Source organism: Carassius auratus, chromosome 31, assembly GCF_003368295.1.
Source record: "Carassius auratus strain Wakin chromosome 31, ASM336829v1, whole genome shotgun sequence".
In the NCBI taxonomy this organism is placed as follows: Eukaryota; Metazoa; Chordata; class Actinopteri; order Cypriniformes; family Cyprinidae; genus Carassius; species Carassius auratus.
Window position 1 is genome coordinate 9,205,725 of NC_039273.1, and position 14,890 is coordinate 9,220,614.

The 14,890-nt window shown below is 37.9% G+C and overlaps 1 protein-coding gene across 3 annotated transcripts in view; it reads right to left on the reverse strand.

Moving 5' to 3' along the window:
* Positions 1–13,655, reverse strand: part of LOC113050482 (forkhead box protein P1-B-like) — a 122,023-nt gene extending 108,368 nt beyond the window's left edge. Inside the window, exons 1-2 of one of the 3 annotated variants that reach the window (XM_026213467.1) lie at positions 13,224–13,655; positions 6,425–6,489 (exon numbers count right to left, since the gene is read on the reverse strand). The gene's annotated coding sequence lies outside the window, so the exon portion shown is untranslated. The remainder of the gene's footprint in view (positions 1–6,424; positions 6,490–13,223) is intronic. The other 2 variants (XM_026213465.1, XM_026213464.1) reach the window with 2 other exon arrangements.
* Positions 13,656–14,890: the final 1,235 nt, after the last annotated feature.

Here is a 14,890-nt window from a genome sequence, read left to right on the forward strand (position 1 = left end):
GTTCTTGAATAGATGGGAGGGTTGAACCGATGATTCGCTCAGCAGTCCGGACTACCCTCTGTAGTCTTCTGAGGTCAGATTTAGAAGCTGAGCTGAACCAGACAGTTACTGAAGTGCAGAGGATGGATTCAATGATGGTGGAGTAGAACTGTTTCAGCAGCTCCTGTGGCAGGTTAAACTTCCTCAGCTGGCGGAGAAAGTACAACCTCTGCTGGGCCTTTTTCACAATGGAGTCAATGTGAATGTCCCACTTCAGGTCCTGAGAGATAGAGGTGCCCAGGAACCTGAATGACTCCACTGCAGTCACAGTGCTGTTCATGATGGTGAGTGGGGGGAGTGCAGGGGGGTCTCTCCTGAAGTCCACGATCATCTCCACTGTTTTGAGGGTGTTAAGCTCCAGGTTGTTGAGACTGCACCAGACAGCCAGCTCTTTTACCTCCTGTCTGTAAGCAGACTCGTCACCGTCCTGAATGAGGCCGATGAGTGTGGTGTCATCTGCAAACTTCAGGAGCTTGACAGAGGGGTCCTTAGACGTGCAATCATTAGTGTACAGGGAGAAGAGCAGTGGGGAGAGAACGCACCCCTGGGGAGCTCCGGTGCTGATTGTACGGGTGCTGGATGTGTATTTTCCCAGCCTCACTAGCTGCTGCCTGTCTGTCAGGAAGCTGTTGATCCACTGACAGACTGAGGTGGGCACGGAGAGCTGATTTAGTTTGGGCAGGAGGAGGTTTGGGATGATCGTGTTGAAGGCCGAGCTAAAGTCCACAAACAGGATCCTCACATAAGTCCCCGGTCTGTCTAGGTGTTGCAGAACATAATGCAGTCCAATGTTTACTGCATCGTCCACAGACCTGTTTGCTCTGTAGGCAAACTGAAGAGGATCCAGCAAGGGCCCAGTGATGTCCTTCAGGTGGCCCAGCACCAGTTTTTCAAATGACTTCATGACTACAGACGTTAGAGCCACAGGCCTGTAGTCATTTAGTCCTGTAATTTTGGGTTTCTTAGGGATGGGGATGATGGTGGAACGTTTGAGGCATGAAGGGACTTCGCACAGCTCCAGCGATCTGTTGAAGATCTGTGTGAAGATGGGGGCCAGCTGGTCAGCACAGGATTTCAGACAGGCTGGTGTAACACAATCTGGGCCTGGTGCTTTTTTCCTTTTCTGCTTCCGGAAGACCTGGCGCACCGCATCCTCGCTGATCTGAATTGCAGGTGTGGGGGAGAGGGGGATTGCAGGAGGTGAGAATGGTGAGAGTGCTTGATTGGAGAGGTGTTCAGGATGGGTTGCAGGAGCTGTTAATGGTGTGAACGGTAGTTTGGAGAGGCATTCAGGGCTGGTTGCAGGATTTGTGAAGGGTGTGAATGGTTGTTGGGGGAGGCGTTCAGGGCAGGTGATGGGTGTTCTTTCAAACCTGCAGTAAAACTCGTTCAGATCGTCTGCCAGTCGTTGATTCTCTACGGTGCTGGGGGGTGGTGTCTTGTAATTGGTGATCTTCTTTAGACTTTTCCACACTGATGCGGAGTCGTTGGAAGTGAACTGAGTCCTTATTTTTTCAGAATAATTCCTCTTTGCCACTTTGATCTCCTTTTCCAATGTGTATTTAGCCTGTTTATACAAGACATTGTCCCCCTTCACGTAAGCATCTTCTTTGGCCTGACGGAGCTGTCTGAGTTTTGCAGTGAACCACGGTTTGTCATTATTGTAAATTAGTTGAGTCTTTGTAGGAATACACATATCCTCACAGAAACTGATATATGATGTTACGGTCTCTGTGAGTTCATCCAGATCGGTGGCAGCAGCTTCAAAAACACTCCAATCAGTGAGGTCAAAACAAGATTGTAAATCCTGCTCTGCTTCATTAGTCCATCTTTTTACAGCCCTTGATACAGGTTTAGCTGATTTTAGTTTCTGCCTGTAGGACGGTATTAGATGAACCAGAAGGTGATCAGAACGTCCCAAAGCTGCTCGTGGAACAGAGTGAAATGCATCCTTTATTGTGGTGTAACAGTGATCCAATATATTACTGTCTCTTGTGGGACAAGTAACATGCTGTCTGTATTTTGGCAGTTCACGGGACAGATTGGCTTTATTAAAGTCCCCGAGAATGATTAAAACAGAGTCCGGGTGTTGTTGTTCTGTCTCTGTGATCTGATCAGCGAGTTTCTGTAAAGCTGAGCTCACATGCGCTTGGGGATGGATGTAAACACTGACCAGAATGAACGAGTGAAACTCCCGCGGCGAATAGAACGGCTTGCAGTTAATGAAGAGTGTTTCGAGATTTGAGCAGCACGTCTTCTTTAACACAGTTACATCTGTACACCACCGTTCATTGATGTAAAAGCATGTCCCGCCACCACGCGATTTCCCCGTTGATTCTGTGTCACGATCCGCTCTAAACAGCTGAAAGCCCGGCAGATGGAGCGCGCTGTCCGGTATGGTGTCATTCAGCCAGGTTTCCGTGAAACACAGAGCAGCAGAGTGTGTGAAATCCTTATTTGTCCGAGAAAGCAGAAGGAGTTCGTCCGTTTTGTTGGGTAGAGAGCGGAGATTTGCCAGATGGATGCTAGGCAACGGCGTTCGAAATCCGCGCTTCCTGAGTCTGACGAGCGCTCCCGCCCGCTTCCCCCGTCTGCGCGTCCTGAAGCGCTTGATCAGCGCCGCCGCTCCTCCGATAACAACGTTCAGTAAAACGTCTGAATAATTGAAATCCGGTAAAATATCCTGTGGTGTGTTCTGCCGAATGTTCAGCAGTTCTTCCCTGGTGAAACTGATGGCAGGAATATAACTAAAGACAGGACAAACTAACAAAAACACAAAAACATATGCGGAGCTCGTCACGGAGGCAGCCATCCTGTATCGGCGCCAGACGAACAAAAATTTTAGAAATTTTTGTTTAGAAATTTTATCAGACATCCTAATTTAAAGCACCATTAAACTAATCCAAAAGTAGGACATTTGCATAAATCAACAACCAAAGCAATATGTTTGATATATGCCATTGTGAAATAAGTTATCGTTCCATACAAAGCAGTGTGCATTACATTAACTGCACACACAAAACCGTAAGATAAAACCATTAAATATGTTAGATAAAATGTTATTTAACATAAGAATTATCTAGAAGGAAAAGAAGCTAGTTTAAAAACAGATTATGGTTATTTGGATCTGTTCCACCTTTGAGATTTTTTCCTTTTTGATGGTTTCCAATCATACAACATCATAATTTGTTGAATTTATATTCAATATATGGCCAACATTTATACAACAGTACCAATAAAAAAAAAAGAAAAGAAAAAAAAGAAGAAAAAAAAAAGGTTTTGGACACCATGGCAATTCTAATATCTAACTTCTCTATACAGCTGAGCTCGTCAACCATTACTCCTTTGAGGACAGCCAGAAACCTAGGAGATGTGACGGATCATCAGTTAAGCTTCACAGACCACATTGCTACAACGACCGTTCCCTTATACAATATTAGGAAGATTAGACCCTTCCTGTCAGAGCAAGCCACCCAACTTCTTGTCCAAGCTCTTGTTCTCTCCAGACTGGACTATTGTAATGCTCTCCTGGCGGGCCTTCCTGCATGTACTGTCAAGCCTCTGCAGATGATCCAGAATGCAGCAGCGCGGGTTGTCTTCAATGAGCCAAAAAAAGCTCACGTTACTCCTCTCCTCATCAGGTTACACTGGCTACAAGTAGCCACTCGCATCAAATTCAAGGTACTGATGCTTGCCTACAAGACGACCACTGGCATGGCACCAACATACCTAAACTCACTGGTTAAATTTTATGTGCCCTCCAGAAGTTTGCGCTCTGCAAGTGAACGACACCTTGTGGTGCCATCCCAAAGAAGTTCAAAATCACTCTAACGGACCTTCTCCTGGACTGTGCCCAGCTGGTGGAATGATCTCCCAATCTCAATTCGTACAGCTGAGTCTTTAATCATTTTCAAAAAACATCTAAAGACTCATCTTGTTTTCGACAGCACTTAACCAAATAATACTAGCACTTTTCCTTTTCTTGTCTGTTCATTTAATAAAAAAAAAAAAAAAAAAAAAAAAAAAACTAGCTATGCGTTCTGTACTAGACTAACAGAGACTCGTCATGGCACTTGTATACTGTTGTTGTTCTCCTGTTGGCCTGACTGCTTCTATTGTTCTCATTTTTAAGTCGCTTTGGATAAAAGCGTCTGCTAAATGATTAAATGTAAATCGAATGTAAATGTATAATTATTGTAATCGTCCATACAGTATTTCTAAGGTATTATCATTAAAAACTTGAACACTAAAAGAAAATGCTGACACTTTCAAGATAAAAAAAAAGAAGCTAGCACTAATTCTTTCGTTTCAGATGTTACCGCTCTAAAAATTATTTTTATTACAGCAGTTATATAAACCTCTCTGGAGTAATGCACATGGGCGCATAAACAACTGTGTGACTAGCGTAAGCATTTAACTTTCTCCTTAGCAATCTCCCCCGTGTGGCGCTTTAGCCATGCTGGCTTGTTTATTATGTTCATAGCTTTGGCAGAAAAAGAGATTTAAGTGAACTCCTACGAATCGGAAGCACTTGTAAATGCATAGAAACACAATCAGCTGTAGAAACGGGAATTAAGGGCTTACCAAATGCTAATGCCAATACAACACAATTTTCAACCTGATGCTGATACACACAATTACATTTTTTTTTTTTTTTGTAGTAAGCAATAAAATGTACTCAGAAGAGCTATTACATAGACCCTAATCCCCCCCGCGCCCTAAAATGCATCAATATACAACTTTTCATTTAGTGTTACCTCAGAATTTCCATCTTTGTGGTTGCCATAAAACGAGAGGATGAGGCAAATAAAGTAAATAATCAAGTGTATGATCGTCAGAGGCATTCCAATTTAGCCCTTGGCAGGCGGCACACAGCATGCAAATATCATATTTTCCCCTGCTGTTTAGCTCTCTGAAAATGTGCTGTGGATATACACTTACTTTAACTTATGGAAGTGTGGTTGAGTGGGGATAGGACTATATCAGTCATCCATATAGAAGTAAATGTGTTTCTGCAGGGGAGTGGGCTGAATTAAATATATAGGTACTTTAAGTCTTTTTGCATTAGAACAAAGTGTATGATAAATCAAAAAAAAAAAAACACCAAAATGCCCATTTGTGCAAAAGCACTGAAGAAAACTCACAGGATAGGTGGACAGGAAAGCAGGTAAATAAAGTAAGTAAATTAACACTATTATTATGATTTTTTTATTTCCAGGAAAATATCAAATCTTGTCAAAGTCAGTAGCACTCTGGGTAGCTGAAATAATAATAATAATAATAAACAACTTACTTTCATACCAAGAGCAAAACTTCTTTGGTAATGTCACTGAATTAGTTTAAGCATATACCTTAAAAAAACACTTATGCTTAAATAATGAAAAAAAAACTGGGGAAAGAAAATGTCTTTTTTTTAATTTTTTTCCAATGTAAACAAATCATATTACAAATTTAAATTACAGGAAAAATGTACGTAAATTAGTTTCATGGATATTTTTAATGAAAAAGAAGACAAAGATACTGATGACTATAAGATTTTATACAGTGTTTGTAGTGAATTATGACAAAAGAGTGAGGTCAACAGAAAAAAAGAGGCAGAAAGAAGGCTTGAGTAGCTTCTTAAGAATGTTTATATGGTAAGAAAAACAAAAGAGAAAACAAATACAGACATAGTGAACTAGGTTTGCGTATTTGGGTGTGTGTGAATGTGTCTGTAAGCATGAGCTCATGGGAAAGGATGGGAAGTCCCTTCCTTATCCACCATAATGTCAGAGATAGAACACAGATAGACAAACTCAAACCCTCTCACACCCTGTGCCCTAATACTATACGTGAGCACCCCTACTTCACTTCTATGGTTTGCTCCAGTATCCATGTTAGCTGCTTAGGGCTGTTCCATTCTGGAGCAGACAGGGTGGGAAACCTGTTTGGAAACCGACTATCGTTTTATACCAAATATTGTTTGATGTCACTAATGACAAAGTTTTTCTAGTTGTAATACCTGGATCATTTAAAAAGTATTATTAGTAATTGACAATGACTGTTTTAAAAATGTTGATTTCTCGGCAACTCGACAGGTACTGATGAAAGCCAAATCCTTCCTCAAAAACAGAGGAACAGATTAAAAACAAAGGGAATAAAAGACCTGTGAAGCTAGGCAAATAAGCTGTCTTGTTTAGCAGTAAACTTTGATACAAATAAACAACCGCTCCTTTTCTCTCAACCTTGAGAAAAGTATATAAACACAAGAGCTGAAAGAAATCAAGTGATTCATTAAACTAGATATAGAATAATAGCACAAGTCCGGCCCTCTCTAGTCCATCAACAAACACGTGCATCCACATACACAGCTCCACTGGAGTCTAATAACCAATCATGTGTTTACCTTCTCCAAGGACTTGCTTATTTGCGGCCGTCTTCAGTTCCAGCGCTGCGTTTAACCTCCCTGCCCTGCAGAGACAACAAGCACAGAGAAAAAGCTGTAGATGTTAAAATTACTGCAGCTGTCACAAACCATCAGTCATCTCTGAGCGTAACGTAAATGACATTAAAAGTAAACAATTTTGATAAGCTATTTTGATAGTGCAGACAAACTAATGAGGACTCAACTGTGGACATACCGAATTAGTATCATCTAATAAGGCAAGGCAAGTTTATTTATATAGCACATTTCGTACACAATGGTAATTCAAAGTGCATTACATAAAAGAAAGTAAAATAATCATTAAAAATAATCTCAAAAATAAAACAAGCAATTTTAAAACTTTTTATATGATTAAAACGTATAGAAAATGATTTTACATTAAAAAATAAAATAAAATAAAAAACTGTGAAAATATAGTGCAATCTGTTCGGACATTGCACAGTGCTCATTCAATAAATGCACAGCTAAACAGATGAGTTTTGAGTCTAGATTTAAATGTGACTAGTGTTTTACTCATCTGATCTCTTCTGGAAGCTGATTCCAGCTGCGGGCGACATAGAAACTAAAGGCGGACTCCCCTTGTTTTGTGTGAACCCTTGGTATTCCTAACTGACTCGATCCTAGTGATCTGAGTGATCTGTTAGGTTTATATTCAGTGAACACTGTCTAATGGTCTTTTTGGGAAGGCTGGTGAGGAGCCCATTACAATAGTCCACCCTGCTGGTGATAAAGGCATGAACAAGTTTCTCCAAGTCTTGACTGGAAACAAAACATCTAATTCTTGCAATGTTTTTTAAATGATAGTATGCTGATTTGGTTACTGCTATGACATGACAACTGGAACCTAACAGAACTTGAGAGAACAGAAAAAAAATCACTTTTATCCACAGCATTACTAAAAAACTGTTAACAACAATACCGAAATGTCTGATTCATCATCCTTATCAAACCATTTCATTTTCAGGGTTAAACTTTACATTTATTTGAAGTGACAGTAGAGTTTACAATAAATCTGCTGCTAAAACTGAATTACGCACCAAAACAAGTAACATGACATCACACCAATACCATTTTTTGGACATACACACTACAGTTTAAAAGTTTGGGGTTGGGTAAGATATTTCAATATTTTTTCTTTTTTTATTATTATTATTTTAAATTGTAATTTATTCCTGTGACGGCAAAGATACATTTTCATCATTACTCTAGACTTCAGGATCACATGGTCCTTCAGAAATAATTCTAATTCTGATTTGGTGCTCAAGAATCATTTTATATATTCTAAATGTTGAAAGCAGTTGCACTGCTTAATATTTTTCTGGATACCATTATATATATATATTAGGGCTGGGGGATATGGAGCAAAAAATATATCTCGATATATTTTGCTATATCTCGATATACGATATATATCTCGATATCTTTACAGGAAAAATACCCCCTCAAAAACTACTGTAAAAACAAATATGCCAAATATTACATGTTTAGGGCCCTATGAAATGTTTTATTTTTTTCTTCACTATATGTTTTATTGTTACCTAATTTTGTGTTAAAAGAAGTGTAATTATTTAAATGCATAAAAACAACTTAATTTGTTACATTTAAAATAGCCTTATGTAAAATGTTTTTTCCCCATTGAAATTCTGTGTATTCACATTTTTCTGGTTATCAAGTGAAGACATAAAACATTCATTTAATTTATCTTTTAATTATTGAAAATTAAGCAAACTATATTTTTTGGTAAACAAAGGGGATTCACTATTAAAAATAATACATGGAAGAAATGTTGTGTGATTATTCTTTAAATTATGTTCGTTTCATTTTTATACTAGTAGACTTTATTACATTCTGCTGAACAATAGGCTAGTAACAGATTTCTGGCAAATACTTTTATTTTGACAGGTTTATCTTTACAGTTCTGTGCATGTGATACTACGGTTTATGATGTGATATGACGCTAGTTTTACTCAAATCAAATGGCCAAATGCTCATGAAGTGACTCTCAGTGCAGTTCTGGAGATGTTGTCCATGTGTTCACGTCTTTATTTAGTGAGAGGACAGAAGCTGAAATCACCGGAGCATAACGCGCGCTTCCGGGTTTGTCAGGATATCAGGATTATTTGATGAATAGAAAGCATTTATTTGAAATAGAAATCTTTTGAAAAAGTTTTATTTATTTTTGTTTTGGACATGGTGTCACAGTACTGCCATTAAGTATTGGACACGTAACATGGTAATACCATGGTATTCTTGGAAGACCATGGAGAGCAACATAAAAACCATAATACATGAATTTCAGTTTCAAAGTATCATAGTATTATCTGTCACAATGTTTTTTTTATTTTTTTTATAAAGTACCTCCTCCTAAAAGACAGCGAGACAAAGAGGTCACAAGCTTGCATTTACAGTCTCAATGTACGCTAAGAGCAAATTCTCATGCTAGACTATTGAGAAAGATACTATAGGCCAGAATCCCTTTGCCATTTGAATAAAAACATGAAAGCTAATCTGAAAAAATATGCAGTTTACATTTGGCAGTCAAAACAGTGGCTGGCCATTCTTGCAGAGTGATTCTGTTTATCTCAGGTAAAGTGAGCGCAGATAAAACACACTGGTGCCTGCATCAATTATCTTTTAAACGCCCTTGTTAAGGTGGGTAGTCAGCATTTACAGAAACTAAAAACACCAGCCACCACAAGGACCATAAGCATTTTCCATGTATCTTGTGTTGATTCCAATTCATTAGACTTCAATTAACACGTCATCACTGCTGTTATGAATCAATAGCTCTTGGTGACAGGTGATGAATTTTTCAGCTTCAAAAGCTAAACATCATTTATTAAAATCACCTGCGAAGGTCTCAGGTGCTAAATGAGTTTACTGAAATGCCTAATGCTCATTTAGACAAACGTTCTCTCGTCCTAATGACGAGAACGTTTTGCATTGAGAATGTGTGAGAAAGGGGGGGTGAGAAAGACGCACAACAGCAGTTACCTTTCAGTTTTTAGCACCGTAATGTGTTGCTAAATCTACAGCGGTCCAGACTGAATGCATGATGTTGGAAGTAATGCTGGTGTTTTGTGCAACGGTGTGGTGGAGGCCCGGGGAGTGAATAAATGCACTCATGTGGCTAGACCCAGCTGGAGAAGGAAAAGAACCAGCCTTCTGGTGCTCAGGGAACTTGCTGGGATGATCGGCTTAATGGGGGTGTTATGAAGGATACACGGCAACTAGAGAGACAACTAAATGAGCACATGGGCTAAATACTGTCTGAAGATGATAGCAAAGAAACAGACAGGGGAAAAAACAACAACTTTAAGTTCTTATGTAAAGGTGTTTCTTCAACTATAGACAATTTTGGACCTAATTAACATTTTTTTTTTATCATTTTTATAATTGTATATTTTACACTGTTTGTATAATTGCATCAAAGTGATATTTACCTGATTTCTTTTCTGCTTTGTTCACAGATTATATATACTACTGTTCAAAGTTTGGTGTACAAAAAAACAAAAAAACAAAACAAAACAAAAAACCTTATATAAAAATTATATCATGCACATGACTATCAACAATCTAATTTGTAAAACCAGTCCTGAAGAGGACTTCTGCAGAATATTGTTCTTATTCAACCACATTTGCATCGTACAGCCTGTCGAATCACACACTCAATCCGTTTCCTGGCTAAAACCGGGCCAATCCTAACGGAAAAGGCCCGGTGGTCATTATGAACGCCTCTTCAGTCCATCTAATGGATCATCTCTTTCCTCATTTCACCAAAAACACAAGAGCACATGAATATTTACCACCAAGCAAAGCCATTCCATTAATCGGTTTGCGAATGCTTAAATAGCATATCTGTGGCTACTTCTGCGGCGGGGTCATAAATGAACATTCCTGCTTCATTAGCATATTAATTTATGCAGCGATTGAGTGCAGCTCATAGGCTGTGACCAGCTCTTCTTCTCCACTATTGGTCAAAGAAGCTAATGTATCAAGTGTCAAGCACTCTGACAAGCACTGCTCCAAAATATTTTAGAATGGTGTTGTAAACTATTAGAGGAACAGTTCACTTCGTACAATAAAAAAGAAAAGAAAATTTGAAGAAAATTCATGTTTCTCTTTCGTGTAAAATGAAAACAATAAAATAACAATAATCACCATAAAAGTAGTCTATTTGATTATAAATAAGTAGTCTATTAGAATATTTAAGATTGATTTATTTTTAACTGTACATAATATTTTCATCCATTTTAGTAGTTTTATTCATTTTTACATATCATACAAACCTGTATGACTTTAAAAGACTCAAATCATATGGACCTGCGGCCGAAAAAGAAGGGTAAAATAAAGAGTGAATATTCTTCAAAATGTCTACATGGACTTTTCTAGGTAAACTTTTATTAAACTTTAAACGTATGTTAAAAAAAAAAAAAAAAAAAAAAAAACCTTAAACCGCTGAACTAAAAAAGGACACATGCAATTGAAAAGGAGAAAACAGAAAAAGAGAAACAGCGAATGAGAGACTCTGCAGAGGACATTCTGTGATATCTATATTGAGTCCATTTGTGTTTGTTTTTAGGGTGTGTGCATATGATTTTCCAAGTCACTGTCTGTGCTCTGAAATTCAGGAAAATTGCATGACTCACTTTGAGACAAATGCAGCTGTTTACAAAGGCCTGACAAAAAGGTGACTGAACTGAGGTCTCTCTCTCTCTCTCTCTCTCTCTCTCTCACCAGAGCCTAATTCATTTAATCTATTTCCAAAAACCTGAAAGTCACTTTTGTAATTCGCTTACAAGCAGGCTTCGCCCATTGTTTTGCACATCCACGTTCGTGTAAACAACGGCGGTTTCCGACATGCAAACAGACACAAAATCTAATTTATCTGGGCTTGTACGTGGGTCACTTGAGCTTCTGGAGGCCGAGCAAGTCGGTACATAGTCTGTTGAATGTCAGGCTGTCTGAGTCTAGACATTTTTTCGGACCTGCCCTCACGTTTTGCTGAGCTAAGAACAAAGTACACAGAGTACACACACACACACACACATAGCTTTCACAGTCTTAATACCAAGGCAGCGGTATTTCGTTCCTATCCCAAAACAAACAAGGCAGTGCATTTCTTTACACTATTTAAATGTTAACAGGCAAGAGCGCAGGCTGAATAGAGCATTCTTTCACTCTGGATACCAGAAACGGCCCAGCCAGACTTTCAAAACACGTTCTAATGAAATCATCCAAAAGATAAATAAAAAGCTGCACTTGTTTTCTTTTCTGAGCTCACCTCCCCCTCTTCTTTCTTTTCCTTTTTTTGTAATTGGATTATACTTTTTGGAGTGCAGACCAGTGCCATGAGAGCATGGAACTACTGTAGAGTGATTTCTCATTCTCACTTCCTCTGACATGACTATTATACAGCTAAGCACTAAGGATATGAGGGTTAACACTGAAACCCTATATTATATTATATTATAGTTTTATTTAAGACCAACAACAATATTGATATCTAGTGGCTAGGTTTAGCGATGTAATATAATAATAACAAATATGATGCACACAAAATCGTACATAAGTTCCATGATATATACTCAATGTCTATTTGAAAACAGAAAATGATACATGTGCATTATACATTGATGATTTGCTGCTGCCATGGCCACTATCTAGAGAGCAGGGCTGTTCAATATTACACTACACATAGGAAATAAGATATACACAAAATCAAAACAGTAAATAAGAGAAAATTAAATATACAAAATGCAAAATGCATTTTAAAAAGCTAATAAAATGTGCATTATCCGTTCCCAAATATTTCAGTAGAAATGGCCAAATATCTGCCAGTTATAATCTGTCTTGCCGATATATATAGACTACCATTAAAAAGTTTGAGAGAAACTAATATTTTGTTAACTTATTTCTCATTATTTAAAAAAAATAATAACACTACTTTTTAATCAGCAAGGATAAAATAAATGCTGTTCTTATGAACTTTTCTAGTTAATAAAAAAACCTGAAAAAATGTCACTGTTCTGACAAAAAAAAAAAGGCAGTACTACTGCTTTATACATTGATAATATTAAGAAATGTTTCAGCAAATTGGCATATATGATTTCTGAAGTACCATGTGACACTGAAGACAAAGAAGAGTGTCCGATCATTATATATATAGATTGAGAGAAAGACAGACAGACAGACAGACAGATAACCATTACACATACTTCTTTTTTTATTATATATATATATATATATATATATATATATATATATATATATATATATATATATATATATATATATATATATATATATATATATATGATCTCAACCATGCTTTAACATCTACTCTGACATCATATTTCCTCTTTCTCCCCACCGGTCACCATCTTTTTCTCTAGATTTCTCTCTTTTTCTCATCCTACTCTTCTCTCCTTTGACCTCAGATCCTGTGCACTATTAATACCAATAAACCAACACATTCCATTTCCTTGTTCAGAGGCAGAGTGAAAGCAAGCTTAGTGAGTGAGGAAAGAGCAAAATCTCTCAATTCAGATTCACTTCTGCTTTTGAGGCAAAGATCTAATTGGACAGTAGAGAAAGGAGGCAGATACCGTGTGGTTTGCTCAGAAAGAGAGCGCGAGAGAGTGAGAACGAGGGGGATCCGAAGTGCACAGTCAGAAATCTAAGCGTATTAGACAGTATTTTTTAGCCCAGCGAGCAAGGGGGAGAATTGATGCATCGCTTAAAATCTGTGAACACTTACCCATTAACATAACCCAGTGCGCCAAATCCAAACAATTCCAGCGTCCCACACTTTGATCTGCACTATAACAAAAGTCCTCTCTTTAGCAGCTGTCTCTTAATCAAGCAGTAAGTGAGGTGTGCGAGCAGTGTGCAACCAGCAGCCTTGCCCCGTTCGCGCTCTCTGGCTCGCACACACATGCACTCTTGTCTCGGGGGCTGGAGGTATGTGGTCTAAACACAACAAAAGCCTGAGTCGAAGACTGAATACGCAGGAAGAGGGCCTCCGTTTGCATAAACACAAACACTCAACAAATGAAGGGCTGGCACCGATTGCACCACTGCCTGCTGGGAAATGCATACCTATCCCGTTCTGACCCTGGAATACTTTAATCGAACTACAGCAGAGAAGACATGGACTACACTGGAGATAAACGACAAATGTTCGGTTTGATGATCCCCAAATGAGTAAGTGCAAAAAAAAAAAAAAAATGTATGTATATATATGATTAAGAATTAATAACTCAATAGATCAACTAAAACTAATTCCTCATTCTAACAAAAAGTTCAGCACTAACTTGTAAGAATTTACAAAATCATTTATAATCTGATAATGATATAATGATATCTATTTGATCATTCCAACTTCTTCAAAAAGCTTCAGCTCATAATTTTTTGCTAACACTTTAAGGACAATTCTCATTATTAACTAGTTGGTTATTAACATGTATACTGCTTTTGTACTGCCTGTTTATTAGTACTCATAAAGCACATATTAATGCTTTATTCTGCATGACCACATTCTAGATCCCTTAACCTTACCCCGTACTTAACAACAACCAAACAAACTATTAATAAGCAACGAATTAGGATTTTGTTCATGTAAAACTCTTAATAATAGTGAATATATGTTTACTAATCTGAAGTGTTACAATTTTTTTTAAAATTTCTTACAAATGATTTAGGCTTGATTACACTGTACAGTAGTTTCTTCTACAATATTTAGTTTTTCACAAAAAATAAAAATAAAAATAAAAAAATTAGTTCTGGCTGTTTTGGTTTATGCTATACACATTTAAATTCAAGCAATATCAACAAAAGTAATATTATATATAAAAATCAATATAATATTGGTTCTGGCTGATTTGCATCTGATGTTTCCACTTTTCTTACATACTTTATTTTATTTGTAAAACTTAGGAATGAAAACAACTTTTGACAAACAGTGGAGGTGAAAAGGACAGTCTAGTTCAATAATGTAGTGCTATACTTTTCTCCCTTACAACTCTTCCTTTCTCTCTCTCTCTCCCTCGAAGAGGTTGTTGAGAGATGTAATGTCACATGGTCGATGGTAAGCTGAGCAATCACGACTCATTCCTGCAAAGAATCCCTGAGCCTGACACTCATTCATAAACACGCTCACATGCGTGACTTTAACAACTCACTTAAAGAAAAAAGAGCAGAGAGTGAGAAACTTTCAGGGAGAGAGACGGAGAAAGATGGGGAGAGAAAAAGGGGAAGGGATCAGACTGACAGATGAGGTGAGTGAGAAAGGAAAAGAAAGACGGAGCACAGACAGAACCGCCAGAAAATAAACAGGGTGTCTTGTTTCAAAGGCGAGGGGGACACACAAGCATTCCATTGTTCAAGCCAATTATCAGAGGCAAATAATAACAGCAGATGGATCAA